Below are 20,077 nucleotides of genomic sequence, written 5' to 3'. Positions count from 1 at the left end.
CTCTTTTGCAGATTTTCACCTGATTAGGAAAAGAAGCTTTTAGACAAACAGTACAAACATAAGATGGTGCTGATTTAATGTTGGATCTGAAACGAGATATGGCCTCATTCATTAAACTGTTATCTGGATGACACTGTAAACTTTCAGCTGGTCGATGCATCTGACGATATTTTCTTTTTATGTTCATTGCACATCTGATATTATGCATCTGTCTAAAAGAAAAACCGTTCCAATATTTTACTCTCATTCGTTCTCTCATATTCTCTTTGTGTTGTTGCTGAAATTGTCTCTCTTCTCCATAACGTTTAGTGATGTAACATTTTTTTTTCTGTCTAAATTCTACACTTTCTTTATATAGGTTAGAAACATATGACCTCATGTAAGCTTTATGTTTCTCTCTGAATTCGGCACAAGTTCTGTATGTTCTTGTTATTCGTTCCTTCTGCTTTTCTCGGAACACGGGAGATTCTCTGTATGTTCTTGTTATTCGTTCCTTCTGCTTTTCTCGGAACACGGGAGATTCTCTGTATGTTCTTGTTATTCGTTCCTTCTGCTTTTCTCGGAACACGGGAGATTCTCTGTATGTTCTTGTTATTCGTTCCTTCTGCTTTTCTCGGAACACGGGAGATTCTCTGTATGTTCTTGTTATTCGTTCCTTCTGCTTTTCTCGGAACACGGGAGATTCTCTGTATGTTCTTGTTATTCGTTCCTTCTGCTTTTCTCTGAATAAAGAATCTTCTTTATACATCCTTATGACACGTTCTCTTTTTCTCTCTCTAATTTTAGCACTTTCTCTATAGATCCTTCTCATTTGCGCCTTCTGTTTTTCCTTAAAATCATCTCTTTCCTTATAGATCTTTCTCAAATGTTCCCTCTGTTTCTCTCTATATATAGGATTTAGCTTATATAGATTACTTTTGTACACAGTCTTCTTTTGTCTGTGATCAGGATCCTTTCTTTTTGGTAGTTTTTGTTGGGCCAATGATCTTCTCCTCATTTTTTTCCTTCCCTGTTTACTATATTTCAGCAGTTTATGTGAAAGTTCCTGTGTTGTCTTTGTTGAACAGCGGTTGGCAGCGGTTGGATCCTTCTGAGGAACAGAATCTGATGTTACCTGAGTGTCTCTCACAGAAGATGCAGAGGTTTCTATTTCTAAATAATCAGAATTGTTCAGCTCAGCAGCTGGCTCATTTGAATAATCCCCTCTGGATGACATCACTTCAGTAGCTAAAGTGTCGGCCACAGTTTTCTGTGTCTGCTCAGTGGACTTTGGGGTTTCAAATTCAGGTTCATTTAAAGCTGGTGCTGAAACAGTTGTAGCTGTTTGTCTGTTTTCATCAGCATTTCTTTGGTCAGCAGCGTTTTCACTGTGGAACTCAACAGGCTGTAGCTCATAAGCACAGGTTGGTGCGATGCTACACATTCGGTACAAACGTTTGATCCTGTCAATCATGTCGTTAAGACGTGTGAATTTTAACATAACTGCAGTTCCACCACTTACACTTAGCGACAATGGCATTCCTGTAGACTTACGTGGGTGAGGGTCAAAGTATGCGTATTCACCTGAAGTCAGCCTGGAAACTGCGATGGCTGTTCCTCCCATGACTAGCAAAGCGTAGCGAAACTCTGAAGCCAAACGCTGTAGTCCCTGTTCAAGGCTCGGAAGATGATCTGTACCGTCAAATGTGCCATAATGAGCAAACTGAGACATGTCGACTTGATACTCGTGTCTGCGGCTGATGATCACAGTGGGAAGTTCATCACAGGCTAGAAACACGCTGTTCACAAACCTCTTTCTGGCATCTGAATACACGGCATGGCCTTTGTCCAACACACGGTTGAGATCTGCTCTGGTAATGAATTCATCCTCGTGTAAGAATGACAGGAAAACCAAACTGTTCGCCATGCATTGCTGATTCCGGTACTTTCCATACTTAGCATTGGCCTGGCTTCGAGACGCACAGATGCTACTCACTCGTGGACGACTTTCACTGTTTGTAACCTGTACATGAGACGGTCCTGGAGCTTCTCCATCATGCTGCGTTTGCACAGTTAGCTGGGGTTCAGTCTGGATTACCTGCTGTACTTTAGCATTTGGCACAGATGATGAGCAAACACCTCTCTTTACCACATCTGCATAAGACACTGCGGCCGTCTGAACGCTGAGCTGCACTTCTGGACTGGGAATACTTGTAACAGACACCTTTACCTGCTCACCGGTCTGAGAAAGATTTACCTGTTCCTTCTGCTTTTGCCATCTAAGCTTCTGGGACTGTGACCTTTGACCTTTCCTTGGCATTTTGTGCAAGTACAAACTGGACCTTATATGTATTTATACACAAATGTATACAAAACTCAACCTGTAAACACTGAAAAACTCCTCAAGTTTCTATTAAATGGATCAACTATACAAATGGTAAAGTGTTCTTATGACCGTTTAATTGATGTAAAAGGCTGGCTTAAATACAAACTCAATATAAAAGTTATTGAAAGATCCTTAAAAACGTTTTATTGTAGCTTTTTCAACAACTGTATATTATTACTTCTTTTTTTTAACCAGACTGGTTAATGAATAGGTCTATACTTCTGTGAAGTAATATGCAGAATAAATCTCAACAATCAACAGGCTATAATAAAACTCTTAGCTTTGAAGTAGACTTTGTGTAAATCTTTGAGATATCTAAAATCTAAAGCAAATATAAGGAGCTGTGGTGGTGTGGTGATCAGATGACAGGCGATGAGGATTCTTCAGCTGGATGTTCTGCAGCAGTCAGGAAACAGGAAGTCTGGGTCCTCAGGGCAGCTTCTCAATGACAATTGTAACTCAATACTTACACTGAGTAATAGAAATGGGTTTGTCCTTAAATAATATTAGTATAAACTTACTGTAGTCAAATGTTATACTCAATGAAACAGACTTGAAAAATGTATTTGAATCTAATTTAATATTTATGTAAATAGAGCAGTCTGAATGTATATATTACAAAATAACCAGATTGTCTTATTACAAATAAACCTTTAAGAGGTGTATATTTTATATAATTTATCAAAGCAATTGCACCTGTAAGCCAATCAATGTTTATTCCAAAGTGTAATGCAAAATTAAAATGACAAATGTAGGGCTGTGTAAGTAGTTTCTACAGTGACTTCTACTGTACTGTATATTCAACTTCTTACTTGTAATTTCCAGTAAAATGAGTGGATATGAGAGAGTTTAACGACAGGAAAGAAGGAGCAGTGAGAGCAGAGATCTCTCAGATTTCTGAAAACAGATCGTCGAAGTTGCGGTAACTTCAATTTCCAAAAACTTGGTTTGTTGTCAACCTTGGTTTGTTGTCAAACTTGGTTTCTTGTCAAACTAGGGCTTATGCTTGTCAAAATTAGATAGAGTACATGGCGGAGAATGGATAGAAGATAGAATGGCTTGTCAAAAAAGATGGAGCAGGGAGAGGGAGAGTGATAGGACAGACTGAATTTGCTTGTTAATGGCTTGTTAATGATAGAGGGAGAGGGTTTTCTGCAGCAGGTCACCTGTAAGACAGAAAGAAAGTGGAATTAGACACACTTCCAATAAACCTGGCTTTACCGTATTTTTCAGACTATAAGGCACATTTAAAAGCCTTTAATTTTCTCAAAAATAGACAGTGCACCTTCTGTATGGTTGTGCTTACTGATTTCAAACCAATTCTATGTGGTACACGGCACTCTGTCAAATGTTTTAGTATGACTTTGGTAAGCTACAAAGCAGCACCACTTGATGTATTGTCGGAGCATGGCTTTTCTTTTTTTTTTTCTTCTTTTTTTCTAAGGAGCATGGCTAACATAGTCAGCACCCTCATAGAGTAATTCGTACTGTGCTTCAACATAATATGGTGTGTGTGTGTATAAGGGCCTGGCACCTGTTGAGAGCCATGCTTATGAAGCAGATTTCAAACTGATCAATCCACATTCATCAGTCCATAAATCCTGAAAAGTGAGTGTATTGTTCTGTATTTTATGTCTTACAACTGAAAAATTTTGAGAGTTATTGTAAATGAGTTGAATAAAGTTTGACTTATCTGTTTTGTTTGGCTTAATGTGCCTTAGAATTTAGTGCGCCTTACAGTCCGAAAAATACAGAACATATATATCATTACACACTGAAGAGTCGTACAGTACATTATTAGATTCAACTGAATGAAAATGTTTATCATATGGTGGTGGAACATTTCTAAGGACATTTTTGCATTCTATTAACACAATAAAAACAAACACAGTCTGTAAACCAAGATGTGGTGCTACAGTAACTTACTATAAACATTATATGGTCAAGCTAAACCCACACAATGAAGTCAGAGCAGACAGTTTCAGACCACCTGCTTTAAACACGTCACAGCACTCAACTCACATGATCCTAAATGCCCAAAGGTCTCAAATTCCCGTTTCTGTGTGTACTTACCTGGTTCAACAGTATATCATAATGTCTGGGGAGCCGTTAACATAAAAGTAAAAAATAATTTACTCAGTATGACTTTTGGCAAAATGAAAAATTTGGAGACAGATGACTCCTAAACAGCAGTTTCTACATTTTTCAGTCAAATATGGGGCATGTTTAATACACACTCCACTAAATCTACAATAAACTTAGCATGGCCGATATTAGGGCCTAATTAAAAATGTACTATGATGATAAGAGAGATCTGTAAGTCTGGAAATGTTTACACAGACTTTTCTACGATCTGATTATTCCCAAGAGCTGTGCTGACTCACTCAACTAAACTGAATGTCCTATAATGAGAAACATTTCCCAGCACTGTACCTCAGACAAACCTTTACTTACCAGACTGGAGACGATCAGATCAGCAGTCTAGAGAAAGGAAACAATTAATCAGATCACTGTTTGATGATTCAGACTGTTGAGCCTCTTCACACACAATCCAATTTACTGTGACATAAATTAACTAGTAAAATTCTTAATTTATTTAAGGCTTTATGAGCTTAATGTAGTCTAAAGAGGAGATAAATGAACTGCAGCGTCTCACATGGCTGTAGCAAGTGTAATAAAAGCATTCATTACTACAGAAATATAAAGAATAGCCACCAATATTTGTTGGCACAAGTGCAGGATATACCAAATATTTCCTACACAGAAGCTTTGTGGCTCCAACATTTTCTACAACAGGTCAGTACTACTAAAGTGTGAAAGCCAAAACTTTTAAAAATGTTAGATACAAAATAATTATATAAATCAGAAGCAACAGAAAACCTCGTCATGTCTGATATGAATATGTAAATCTTAAAATAGTTTTAAATATTGACATGTTACAATAGCAGAGGTGCACCATGTTTTGTAATTAAAATTAAATGTCTTAAATTTTTACACTAAAAAGTCCTTTCATTATACCTGTTGCTAGGAATATTTATGTATTTTGCAGTGTACCTTTTTGGCAACTTTTCTATTAAATTTTAAAACACATTATATTCACCAAATAAGTGATAAACTAATTAGACACACTGGCTGTAATGTACCTAACAATGTCCACTCACACCTCTGGTTTTCTTAGTTTTTCATTATTGCTTAACTGTACAAAATACTTCTACAGTGTTCTGACTTTAATGTAACACATCAGCAGAATTTGAGAGACAATATGAATCAATACCTGTGCAGCTCTTAAGTGTTTGAGCAACCACTTATACTGACTCCCCTAAAACACTTTCATTGTTTTGTCTGCTACTTAAATCCACAAACATAAGGAGAAAATGAACAACTGACATTTAGCTATGTTTGGATTCAATAAGCCATAAGAAATTTAAATCATACATAAATGGGCTATTAAACTTCAGGGACATTTTCAGGGACAGTCAGAGGTCCCGTGTGAGGACTTTGCTGCTACAGGTAATAAATCCTGACTTTGTGTTTTTGCCCATCAGTAAATGGAAACATATCACAAAAAGTCAAACTACTGTATGTAAGTTGTCAAATGTGCTACGCAATGCCAGGTTCATACTGCCTCAGTTACAATCACTGTTTACTTACCAGCAAAGGCAAAACCAAAGATCTCTTTCACTCTGTGTAACAAAAGACAAAGCACAAAAATACAGAATGAGACAACTCAAATCAGCATCACAGTCAATACTGCATCACTCTGTGTAGTACAAAAGATTCAGTACATTCTTTGTTTACCACAGCAACAAACAACTCACCTTTTTCTACACCTTATTAAAGATTACTGTCTTCATTAAGGTAAAATATGGTTTCATCCATTTGTAATAAGCCACACACGTCTCTTAGTTATGTGATAGCTCTATTAGTTTGGTGCTATTAGATAACACAGTAGATTTAATAAGCAATGATTTGCTACACCTAGCTCTGCACACTTTATCAAATTCTGACATCACAATTTCAAAGCATGAACAATCATAAATGAAAGCTTGGATGATATTTTTGTAGGCTTCAACATTTGAGTTCGTCTGCATTCAAATTCTGCTTCCTAAAAATATTATCACCTGCACACAGTATCATTTAATATGCTGTTGTTTTAAATATCTACATATCATATTTATAATATTAATGGTGCACTGCTGCATTTTATTTATTTGAAGGTGGACTTTTTTATATTTCGTTAGTTTTTCACAAAGTGAGAAGTTAAACAGAGCTGCAGGTGTAGGTTTCATTTAAAAAAAAAAAAAAACAACCTGCACAAACAAGTGTTTGTTAAACAGTTCTTAAAATTTAACTAAAAAACTAAAATTACCTAATTAAAAAAAACTTCTTGTTAAGAGATGTTATTATTCTTATATTATGTGTTTCATCCTCACTCTCTCTCTCCCTTCTGTTAATTAACCCACAGCACAAAAACACACCGGTACAGGCACGTGACTCTTTTTCTCCCGGCTTTCAGTCAGAAGCTGTGTCCCAAAATGTCGGCTGCATCCTCCGGAGGCCGCATTTGAAGGCCGATTATGTCACAGCCAGTCGACGAAGGCTGTCTCAAATGCGGCCGACAAATGAGTCCTTCATTTCCCCGAATAAACTTTTAACATATTTTTAGGCGAGAAAGTAGCGGTGTAAATATCTGCTTGGTTTATCAAGACATCGCATATTTGCAAAAGTGTGCCGACGTTTTCAGAGACGTCTGTCACCCACCGGCTCGATGGCAAGCCGGGAGGGGGGTTCAGACCCCCGCTCTTTCGCTACTCAGGTTAAACATGATATACAAGTCACTCTGATAACTTAAAAATGTAATTGTTTGCCTTTTTCTGTGTTTTATTTGTTCTGGAGTAAATCGGTTTGGCTGAGATCAAAGTTATTAGATTATTAGATTAAATAAAGCTTTATTAATCAATCCGGTGGGTTCCTCCGGGATTTTCACACAGCTCAATAAACGTTAAACGGTCGAGAATTTACGCCAGTGTCCTGTTATATTTTAAATAGCAAGGAGCAGACGGCCGAGTTTATTAAACTCCAGCGAGACAGCGGTGACGCAAATCTGAAGGCTAGACCGTCCAGTTTCACAGCCTTCTCGGTCCACGTAGACCGCGAAGGCTGGGTCCTCCGAAAGATGCAGCCGACGTTTTGGGAAACAGCTAATGGCGGTAAAATGGCTCCTTTGAAGTTGCCGACCCTGCTGCTTCAGCAGCTAATCAGTGGTTCTAAAATGACGGCTCATTACCTTACAACCGAAAGAATGAGGCCGTTTTTAACTGACTGATTTGTGAAGAGAATTAACTTCAGCTTCCCTAACAGACTCAGAAACACTAACACACCGAATGAACCAAATACAACACAATAACTGTAATAAACAATCAAATGAACCATATTAATTTCACACTGGGCCTATAGCAGCTAGGCTAGGCGTTAGCACTTAGTGCTAGCATACCAAACACTCCTTTTAAATAGTAAAATTACAACGTTTCACTAAAAAAGCAGCCATTGTGTTACTTTAACATGACTTATACTTCGACTGGCTTCATAAGTCACTAACAACAACTGGGTAAATCCCTCATACAGCTTATAGACATTTCATTTCAGAAAAGAGAGACAGAGAAGCAGCGCTTACCGGTGGGGATCGAGCTGAGAGTGTACGGAGATTCAGGAGTCAGGCAGAGACGTTAAAAAAAGAGGCATTCACGGGTAGTGGGAAACTCCGCAATTACACAAAATTGGCATGGAAAACGTGAAAAATATATGTAAATTTAAATATTATTATACTAGATTTTTTTGCAACAAAAAGCAACTAGCAGAAATTTAATTCTATAAGTTTAATAAATGTTTAAAACAGGATTCTTTGAATTTGAAATAATGGTTAAAAGACATAAATAAACACAAGGTCATTATGTTAAAATGTACTTTATTATGATAGATTTATTTAACTGACTGCAGTAATAAGAACAGTCTTCTGCTGAACACCAACACCAAGGAGCTGGTGTTGGTGATCGCCTAAGCATCCTCACAGTAGGAGCTGCAGAGGTTCATCTCACTCCACTGCAGGACTCAAGAGGTTCAGGAGGTCCCTTAACCACACTGCTATGAGACTTTTTAACAGGGACTCCTGATATGTTCATTGCACATTTGTTTCTTTTATTCTACTACATATTGGTTGTAATCATGAATTCTGAATTGCTTTAAAGCTGAAGCTGTCTGCTAAAACTAGCTGAAAAAGCTGAAAAGTTGCAGAAATTGTAAAAACTTTGTAGAAGCAAAGGAACTTTGCTAAAATGGAATAACTTAGCAGAACTGCAATATCTTAGAGGAAACATAATACTTGGCAGAAATACAATAGCATAGCAGAATTTAGCAGAAATATTGTAACTTACCAGAAACATGATAACTTCTCAAAAATACAAGAATTTAGGAGAAATAGTATAAGATAACAGAAAGAATATATTTAGCCAAAAATACTTAAACATTACAGAAACACTATGATTTAGAAAAATAGTACAACAGAGCAGAAATATTGTGATTTACCAGAGACACTGTGATGAACTATGAATATTGTAATTTTAAATTAAGACTATGTTTTAGCACAAATATTATAATTTGGCAGAAATACTATAATTTAGCAGAAATACTATAATTAATCAGAAATACTACATTTAGCAGAAATACTATATTAAGCACAAATCCTATGAAAAGCAGAAATAGTATGATTAAGCATAAATACTACATTTAGCAGAAATACTATATTAAGCACAAATCTTATAAAAAGCAGAAATACTATATTAAGCACAAATCCTATAAAAGCAGAAATACTATATTAAGCACAAATCTTATAAAATAGCAGAAATAGTATGACTTAGCACAATAGTAATAAGTTAAACAGAAAAATTGGAAAAGCAAAATGGACAGCTGAAAAAATGCTGAACATGCTGAGGGTCCCTCAAATATACTTGTTAAATGAAAAAAAAATCAGCAAAAAAATATATAACAGCCACACAATCACAAATATGTACACATAAGGAAACACACATGCACAGAGAGACACACACACAAGATCCAATTCAGTCAACCAGTCTAAATATATTGAATTTGAATCTTACAATGAGATCATCCCATTAAAAGGCTTTCTCTCTCTCTCTCTCTCTCTCTCTCTCTCTCTGTCACACACACACACACACACACACACACACACACACACACACACACACACACACACACACACACACACACACACACACACAGGGAGAGAGGACTAAGTTTCTAGGTCAGCCTGGGAACTGCTGAATTTGAATCCACCAATCAGAGAGCCTGTGCACTTTTCCCCACCAAAACAGGTGCATCTGTTTACACACGCAGCAGCACAGAGAGACACAGGATTTTTGCAGTCTATTTCTCATAGTGACGACTCCCTCAAACAAATGACCGTAATTTCCTAACCGTAGGGGCTAGAACGGTCATTCTTACACCGTTTTGTTCAGAAGAGGTGGGGGAATCTTCAAGTGTTGACAATTTAATATTAAAATATGAATTTTTAGAGATATATGACATGGATGACTTGTTGACTTAGAAGCCACGAATTCCCCAATATGCAAATTTGAATGCCTGAGACCACATATGTGATTGGCTGGCTGGGAAGCCGTGCAGGCCCTGATTTGTGGATTTGAATTCCTCAGCCCTCAGATATGATTGGCTGGCTTAGAAGCCATGAAGTCCCCAATATGCAAATTTGAATGCCTCAGGACACATATATGATTGGCTGGGAAACCGTGCAGGACCTGATTTGAAAATTTGAATGTCTAAGTCCTCACAGAGGATTGGCTGCCTGGGGACCAGGCAGAAATATATAGAAATACTATGATTAAGCATAAATACTACATTTAGTAGAAATACTATGTTTTAGCACAAATCCTATAAAAAGCAGAAATACTATAATTTAGCAGAAATACTATATTAAGCACAAATCATATAAAAAGCAGAAATACTATATTAAGCACAAATCCTATAAAAAGCAGAAATACTATATTAAGCACAAATTCTATAAAAAGCAGAAATACTATATTAAGCACAAATTCTATAATAAGCAGAAATACTATATTAAGCACAAATCCTATTAAAAGCAGAAATACTATATTAAGCACAAATCTTATAAAATAGCAGAAACAGTATGATTTAGCACAATAGTAATAAGTTAAACAGAAAAATTGGAAAAGCAAAATGGACAGCTGAAAAAATGCTGAACATGCTGAGGGTCCCTCAAATATACTTGTTAAATGAAAAAATCAGCAAAAAAATGCACAGGGAGAGAGAAGTGAGTTTCTAGGTCAGCCTGGGAGCTGCTGAATTTGAATCCACCAATCAGAGAGCCTGTGTACTTTTTCCCGCCAAAACATGTGCCTCTTTTTACACACACAGCACAGAGAGGCACAGGATTATTGCAGCCTATTTCTCATAGTGAGGACTCCCTCAAACAAATGACCATAATTTCCTAACCATAGGGGCTAGAGCGGTCATTCTTACACCGTTTTGTTCAGAAGAGATGGGGGAATCTTCAAGTGTTGACAATTTATCATTAAAATATGAATTTTTAGAGATATATGACATGGATGACTTGTTGACTTAGAAGCCACGAATTCCCCAATATGCAAATTTGAATACCTGGAGCCCACATACATGATTGGCTGGCTGGGAAGCTGTGCAGGCCCTGATTTGTGGATTTGAATTCCTCAGCCCTCAGATATGATTGGCTGGCTTAGAAGCCATGAAGGCCCCAATATGCAAATTTGAATGCCTCAGGACACATATATGATTGGCTGGGAAACCGTGCAGGCCCTGATTTGAAAATTTGAATGTCTAAGTCCTCACAGAGGATTGGCTGCCTGGGGACCTGGCAGAAATATATAGAAATACTATGATTAAGCATAAATACTACATTTAGTAGAAATACTATGTTTTAGCACAAATACTATAAAAAGCAGAAATACTATAATTTAGCAGAAATACTATATTAAGCACAAATCCTATAAAAAGCAGAAATACTATATTAGGTACAAATCCTATAAAAAGCAGAAATACTATATTAGGCACAAATAGTATAAAAAGCAGAAATACTATAATTTAACAGAAATACTATGTTTGGCACAAATCCTATAAAAATAATAAATACTATAATTTAGCAGAAATACTATATTAGGCACAAATCTTATGAAAAGCAGAAATAGTATCATTTAGCAGAATAGTAATAACTTACAAAATTACAAATATGAAGGCATATTGAAACACAAATGCACAGAGGGACACACAAACACAGGCTCTAATCCAGTCAACCAGTCTAACTATATTCAATTTAAATCCTACAATGACATGCTGCCAAATAAGGGCAGGGTCCTCTCTCTCCCACTAAACACACACACACACACACACACACACACACACACAGACAGACACAGAGGGAGAGAGCTGCCGAATTTAAATCCACCAATCAGAGTGGCTGTTTACGTTTTCCCGCCAAAACAGGTGCATCTTTTTACACACGCAGGACAGAGAGGCACAGGATTATTGCAGCCTATTTCTCATAGTGAGGACTTCCCTCAAACAAATGACCATAATTTCCTAACCGTAGGGGCTAGAGCGGTCATTCTTACACCGTTTTATTCAGAAGAGATGGGGGAATCTTCCAGTGTTAACAAATTATCATTAAAATATGAATTATTAAAGATATTAGACTTCTAATGCACCATAACTGAGCAGAGCGAAGCAAAAACTGCCTTGACTTGCCCTCAAACAACGCTTTCTAACTCTAAATCTATTTGGAGTATCGATATCATTCTTTCACCGTAAGAGACAGCAGGCTTTGGTGAACAGTCAGAGAAATTTTCAGGTCTCTGTGGAAATCCAACAAAAAGTTATGACGAGAGAAAAAAGTGGTTCATTTCCACAGTTTGAAATCTGAAGAAATCTGAGCGAAGGACAAATTTCCTACCCTCAAACAAGTCCAACTCATTTCAGAACGGTAATAGGTGAGAAAGAAATTCTTGAATTGTGAGCGTCAGGAGTGTCTGAAGATATACCGGGACAAGCCTCATGTCTTAACTTTGCTTCGTTAAGGAGATATGACGATTCGAATATGCCTCTCATTACAGAAATGCAGCGATGATTTTGAACAAGCTCTCCATTGACTTTATATGGAGAGTTTTCTGACATTGTGTTAGTCTGAGGAGATTTGCAAAAATTCTATAAATCCCACAACAATGATAGTGACATTTTCTGAAAGCCAGCAAAAATACCTACGTTTTGATGTATAATTTGTGGAAGTTGAGTGAAAATTGAGCAAGTAGCAAGAAGTTGTTCGGACATGAAGTGAAAATTGCAAAACCTTCAGTGACACACTGGAAGCCAAGAGCATAGCAACCATAACAACGCATGTATTTTGTGAAAAATCACAATTTTGCAACTCAAAACTTTAAGAGGCATAAAAGTAAAACGGTAAAAGATTTGAAAAAGCTGAATCATACATGAATAGCCCAATAATTTGTGAACATTTTAAAGTTTGAATGGTTTTTCTAGGCGAAAGTATGAGGAAGTAGTTAAGTTTCAAAAACAAGCAAAATTTAGCAGAATTGCAGAAGTTTTCCATTCATTTCAATGGGACAAATTAAAGGAAAAAAGCTTAATATTTTAAAAAGTATAATAGCAAAAAATAGCAAAAATCATAGCGCAAATTAGCAGAAATAGCAGAATAGTTTAAAATTTGAACGGTGAAAATAGCACAAAAATTGTGGAAGTAGTTAAAGGACAAAAAATGAGCAACTTGAAGAATAATAATAATAATAATAATAAAGAATAAAGAGAAACAGGAACTCAATAGTGTGGATGCTTAAAGCATCCACACAACTAGAAAAATTTGCATTTCCTGCGAAAATGCAGTGTGGATGCTTAAAGCTGAAGCTGTATGCAAAAAGTAGCTGAAAAAGCTGAAAAGTTGCAGAAATTGTAAAAACTTTGCAGAAGCAAAAGAAGTTTGCTAAAATGGAATAACTTAGCAGAACTGCAATATCTTAGAGGAAACATAATACTTGGCAGAAATACAATAGCATAGCAGAATTTAGCAGAAATATTGTAACTTACCAGAAACATGATAACTTCTCAAAAATACAAGAATTTAGGAGAAATAGTATAAGATAACAGAAAGAATATATTTAGCCAAAAACACTTAAACATTACAGAAACACTATGATTTAGAAAAATAGTACAACAGAGCAGAAATATTGTGATTTACCAGAGACACTGTGATGAACTATGAATATTGTAATTTTAAATTGAGACTATGTTTTAGCACAAATATTATAATTTGGCAGAAATACTATAATTTAGCAGAAATACTATATTAAGCACAAATCCTATAAAAAGCAGAAATGGCATGATTAAGCATAAATACTAAATTTAGCAGAAATACTATATTAAGCACAAATACTATGAAAAGCAGAAATAGTATATTAAGCACAAATCTTATAAAATAGCAGAAATGCTATGATTTAGCACAATAGTAATAAGTTAAACAGAAAAATTGGAAAAGCAAAATGGACAGCTGAAAAAATGCTGAACATGCTGAGGGTCCCTCAAATATACTTGTTAAATGACAAAAATCTGCAAAAAAATTTATTACAGCCACACAATCACAAATATGTACACATGAGGAAACACACATGCACATAGAGACCCACACACAAGATCCAATTCAGCCAACCAGTCTAAATATATTGAATTTAAATCTTAGAATGAGATCATCCCATTAAAAGCCTCTCTCTCTCTCTCTCTCTCTCTGTCACAGACACACACACACACACACACACACACACACACACACACACACACACACACACAGGGAGAGAGGACTAAGTTTCTAGGTCAGCCTGGGAACTGCTGAATTTGAATCCACCAATCAGAGAGCCTGTGCACTTTTCCCCACCAAAACAGGTGCATCTGTTTACACACGCAGCAGCACAGAGAGACACAGGATTTTTGCAGTCTATTTCTCATAGTGACGACTCCCTCAAACAAATGACCGTAATTTCCTAACCGTAGGGGCTAGAACGGTCATTCTTACACCGTTTTGTTCAGAAGAGGTGGGGGAATCTTCAAGTGTTGACAATTTAATATTAAAATATGAATTTTTAGAGATATATGACATGGATGACTTGTTGACTTAGAAGCCACGAATTCCCCAATATGCAAATTTGAATGCCTGAGACCACATATGTGATTGGCTGGCTGGGAAGCCGTGCAGGCCCTGATTTGTGGATTTGAATTCCTCAGCCCTCAGATATGATTGGCTGGCTTAGAAGCCATGAAGTCCCCAATATGCAAATTTGAATGCCTCAGGACACATATATGATTGGCTGGGAAACCGTGCAGGACCTGATTTGAAAATTTGAATGTCTAAGTCCTCACAGAGGATTGGCTGCCTGGGGACCAGGCAGAAATATATAGAAATACTATGATTAAGCATAAATACTACATTTAGTAGAAATACTATGTTTTAGCACAAATACTATAAAAAGCAGAAATACTATAATTTAGCAGAAATACTATATTAAGCACAAATCATATAAAAAGCAGAAATACTATATTAAGCACAAATCCTATAAAAAGCAGAAATACTATATTAAGCACAAATTCTATAAAAAGCAGAAATACTATATTAAGCACAAATTCTATAAAAAGCAGAAATACTATATTAAGCACAAATCCTATTAAAAGCAGAAATACTATATTAAGCACAAATCTTATAAAATAGCAGAAACAGTATGATTTAGCACAATAGTAATAAGTTAAACAGAAAAATTGGAAAAGCAAAATGGACAGCTGAAAAAATGCTGAACATGCTGAGGGTCCCTCAAATATACTTGTTAAATGAAAAAATCAGCAAAAAAATGCACAGGGAGAGAGAAGTGAGTTTCTAGGTCAGCCTGGGAGCTGCTGAATTTGAATCCACCAATCAGAGAGCCTGTGTACTTTTTCCCGCCAAAACAGGTGCCTCTTTTTACACACGCAGCACAGAGAGGCACAGGATTATTGCAGCCTATTTCTCATAGTGAGGACTCCCCTCAAACAAATGACCATAATTTCCTAACCATAGGGGCTAGAGCGGTCATTCTTACACCGTTTTGTTCAGAAGAGATGGGGGAATCTTCAAGTGTTGACAATTTATCATTAAAATATGAATTTTTAGAGATATATGACATGGATGACTTGTTGACTTAGAAGCCACGAATTCCCCAATATGCAAATTTGAATACCTGGAGCCCACATACATGATTGGCTGGCTGGGAAGCTGTGCAGGCCCTGATTTGTGGATTTGAATTCCTCAGCCCTCAGATATGATTGGCTGGCTTAGAAGCCATGAAGGCCCCAATATGCAAATTTGAATGCCTCAGGACACATATATGATTGGCTGGGAAACCGTGCAGGCCCTGATTTGAAAATTTGAATGTCTAAGTCCTCACAGAGGATTGGCTGCCTGGGGACCTGGCAGAAATATATAGAAATACTATGATTAAGCATAAATACTACATTTAGTAGAAATACTATGTTTTAGCAGAAATACTATAAAAAGCAGAAATACTATAATTTAGCAGAAATACTATATTAAGCACAAATCCTATAAAAAGCAGAAATACTATATTAGGTACAAATCCTATAAAAAGCAGAAATACTATATTAGGCACAAATAGTATAAAAAGCAGAAATACTATAATTTAACAGAAATACTATGTTTGGCACAAATCCTATAAAAATAATAAATACTATAATTTAGCAGAAATACTATGTTAGGCACAAATCTTATGAAAAGCAGAAATAGTATCATTTAGCAGAATAGTAATAACTTACAAAATTACAAATATGAAGGCATATTGAAACACAAATGCACAGAGGGACACACAAACACAGGCTCTAATCCAGTCAACCAGTCTAACTATATTCAATTTAAATCCTACAATGACATGCTGCCAAATAAGGGCAGGGTCCTCTCTCTCCCACTAAACACACACACACACACACACACACACACACACACACACACACACACACACACACACACACACACACACAGACAGACACAGAGGGAGAGAGCTGCCGAATTTAAATCCACCAATCAGAGTGGCTGTTTACGTTTTCCCGCCAAAACAGGTGCATCTTTTTACACACGCAGGACAGAGAGGCACAGGATTATTGCAGCCTATTTCTCATAGTGAGGACTTCCCTCAAACAAATGACCATAATTTCCTAACCGTAGGGGCTAGAGCGGTCATTCTTACACCGTTTTGTTCAGAAGAGATGGGGGAATCTTCCAGTGTTTACAATTTATCATTAAAATATGAATTATTAAAGATATTAGACTTCTAATGCACCATAACTGAGCAGAGCGAAGCAAAAACTGCCTTGACTTGCCCTCAAACAACGCTTTCTAACTCTAAATCTATTTGGAGTATCGATATCATTCTTTCACCGTAAGAGACAGCAGGCTTTGGTGAACAGTCAGAGAAATTTTCAGGTCTCTGTGGAAATCCAACAAAAAGTTATGACGAGAGAAAAAAGTGGTTCATTTCCACAGTTTGAAATCTGAAGAAATCTGAGCGAAGGACAAATTTCCTACCCTCAAACAAGTCCAACTCATTTCAGAACGGTAATAGGTGAGAAAGAAATTCTTGAATTGTGAGCGTCAGGAGTGTCTGAAGATATACCGGGACAAGCCTCATGTCTTAACTTTGCTTCGTTAAGGAGATATGACGATTCGAATATGCCTCTCATTACAGAAATGCAGCGATGATTTTGAACAAGCTCTCCATTCACTTTATATGGAGAGTTTTCTGACATTGTGTTAGTCTGAGGAGATTTGCAAAAATTCTATAAATCCCACAACAATGATAGTGACATTTTCTGAAAGCCAGCAAAAATACCTACGTTTTGATGTATAATTTGTGGAAGTTGAGTGAAAATTGAGCAAGTAGCAAGAAGTTGTTCGGACATGAAGTGAAAATTGCAAAACCTTCAGTGACACACTGGAAGCCAAGAGCATAGCAACCATAACAACGCATGTATTTTGTGAAAAATCACAATTTTGCAACTCAAAACTTTAAGAGGCATAAAAGTAAAACGGTAAAAGATTTGAAAAAGCTGAATCATACATGAATAGCCCAATAATTTGTGAACATTTTAAAGTTTGAATGGTTTTTCTAGGCGAAAGTATGAGGAAGTAGTTAAGTTTCAAAAACAAGCAAAATTTAGCAGAATTGCAGAAGTTTTCCATTCATTTCAATGGGACAAATTAAAGGAAAAAAGCTTAATATTTTAAAAAGTATAATAGCAAAAAATAGCAAAAATCATAGCGCAAATTAGCAGAAATAGCAGAATAGTTTAAAGTTTGAACGGTGAAAATAGCACAAAAATTGTGGAAGTAGTTAAAGGACGAAAAATGAGCAACTTGAAGAATAATAATAATAATAAAGAATAAAGAGAAACAGGAACTCAATAGTGTGGATGCTTAAAGCATCCACACAACTAGAAAAATTTGCATTTCCTGCGAAAATGCAGTGTGGATGCTTAAAGCTGAAGCTGTATGCAAAAAGTAGCTGAAAAAGCTGAAAAGTTGCAGAAATTGTAAAAACTTTGCAGAAGCAAAAGAAGTTTGCTAAAATGGAATAACTTAGCAGAACTGCAATATCTTAGAGGAAACATAATACTTGGCAGAAATACAATAGCATAGCAGAATTTAGCAGAAATATTGTAACTTACCAGAAACATGATAACTTCTCAAAAATACAAGAATTTAGGAGAAATAGTATAAGATAACAGAAAGAATATATTTAGCCAAAAACACTTAAACATTACAGAAACACTATGATTTAGAAAAATAGTACAACAGAGCAGAAATATTGTGATTTACCAGAGACACTGTGATGAACTATGAATATTGTAATTTTAAATTGAGACTATGTTTTAGCACAAATATTATAATTTGGCAGAAATACTATAATTTAGCAGAAATACTATATTAAGCACAAATCCTATAAAAAGCAGAAATGGCATGATTAAGCATAAATACTAAATTTAGCAGAAATACTATATTAAGCACAAATACTATGAAAAGCAGAAATAGTATATTAAGCACAAATCTTATAAAATAGCAGAAATGCTATGATTTAGCACAATAGTAATAAGTTAAACAGAAAAATTGGAAAAGCAAAATGGACAGCTGAAAAAATGCTGAACATGCTGAGGGTCCCTCAAATATACTTGTTAAATGACAAAAATCTGCAAAAAAATTTATTACAGCCACACAATCACAAATATGTACACATGAGGAAACACACATGCACATAGAGACCCACACACAAGATCCAATTCAGCCAACCAGTCTAAATATATTGAATTTAAATCTTAGAATGAGATCATCCCATTAAAAGCCTCTCTCTCTCTCTCTCTCTCTCTGTCACAGACACACACACACACACACACACACACACACACACACACACACACACACACACAGGGAGAGAGGACTAAGTTTCTAGGTCAGCCTGGGAACTGCTGAATTTGAATCCACCAATCAGAGAGCCTGTGCACTTTTCCCCACCAAAACAGGTGCATCTGTTTACACACGCAGCAGCACAGAGAGACACAGGATTTTTGCAGTCTATTTCTCATAGTGACGACTCCCTCAAACAAATGACCGTAATTTCCTAACCGTAGGGGCTAGAACGGTCATTCTTACACCGTTTTGTTCAGAAGAGGTGGGGGAATCTTCAAGTGTTGACAATTTAATATTAAAATATGAATTTTTAGAGATATATGACATGGATGACTTGTTGACTTAGAAGCCACGAATTCCCCAATATGCAAATTTGAATGCCTGAGACCACATATGTGATTGGCTGGCTGGGAAGCCGTGCAGGCCCTGATTTGTGGATTTGAATTCCTCAGCCCTCAGATATGATTGGCTGGCTTAGAAGCCATGAAGTCCCCAATATGCAAATTTGAATGCCTCAGGACACATATATGATTGGCTGGGAAACCGTGCAGGACCTGATTTGAAAATTTGAATGTCTAAGTCCTCACAGAGGATTGGCTGCCTGGGGACCAGGCAGAAATATATAGAAATACTATGATTAAGCATAAATACTACATTTAGTAGAAATACTATGTTTTAGCACAAATACTATAAAAAGCAGAAATACTATAATTTAGCAGAAATACTATATTAAGCACAAATCATATAAAAAGCAGAAATACTATATTAAGCACAAATCCTATAAAAAGCAGAAATACTATATTAAGCACAAATTCTATAAAAAGCAGAAATACTATATTAAGCACAAATTCTATAAAAAGCAGAAATACTATATTAAGCACAAATCCTATTAAAAGCAGAAATACTATATTAAGCACAAATCTTATAAAATAGCAGAAACAGTATGATTTAGCACAATAGTAATAAGTTAAACAGAAAAATTGGAAAAGCAAAATGGACAGCTGAAAAAATGCTGAACATGCTGAGGGTCCCTCAAATATACTTGTTAAATGAAAAAATCAGCAAAAAAATGCACAGGGAGAGAGAAGTGAGTTTCTAGGTCAGCCTGGGAGCTGCTGAATTTGAATCCA

General features: G+C 36.2%; 1 protein-coding gene and 1 long non-coding RNA gene across 6 annotated transcripts in view; one reads left to right on the top strand and one right to left on the bottom strand.

Moving 5' to 3' along the window:
* uggt2 (UDP-glucose glycoprotein glucosyltransferase 2) overlaps positions 1–20,077 on the top strand; it is a 197,994-nt gene that overhangs the window by 129,317 nt on the left and 48,600 nt on the right. The window lies entirely within an intron of this gene.
* On the bottom strand, positions 2,420–8,017 carry LOC145421141 (uncharacterized). Its single transcript, XR_013902447.1, has 3 exons — positions 6,017–8,017; positions 4,820–4,846; positions 2,420–3,531 (listed from the first exon to the last, which is right to left on the bottom strand). It is a non-coding gene; the product is annotated as an uncharacterized LOC145421141 (long non-coding RNA).

The sequence above is a fragment of the Astatotilapia calliptera genome, chromosome 16 (genome assembly GCF_964374335.1).
Source record: "Astatotilapia calliptera chromosome 16, fAstCal68.1, whole genome shotgun sequence".
NCBI lineage: Eukaryota > Metazoa > Chordata > Actinopteri > Cichliformes > Cichlidae > Astatotilapia > Astatotilapia calliptera.
This window is presented reverse-complemented; position numbering and strand designations above follow the sequence as displayed.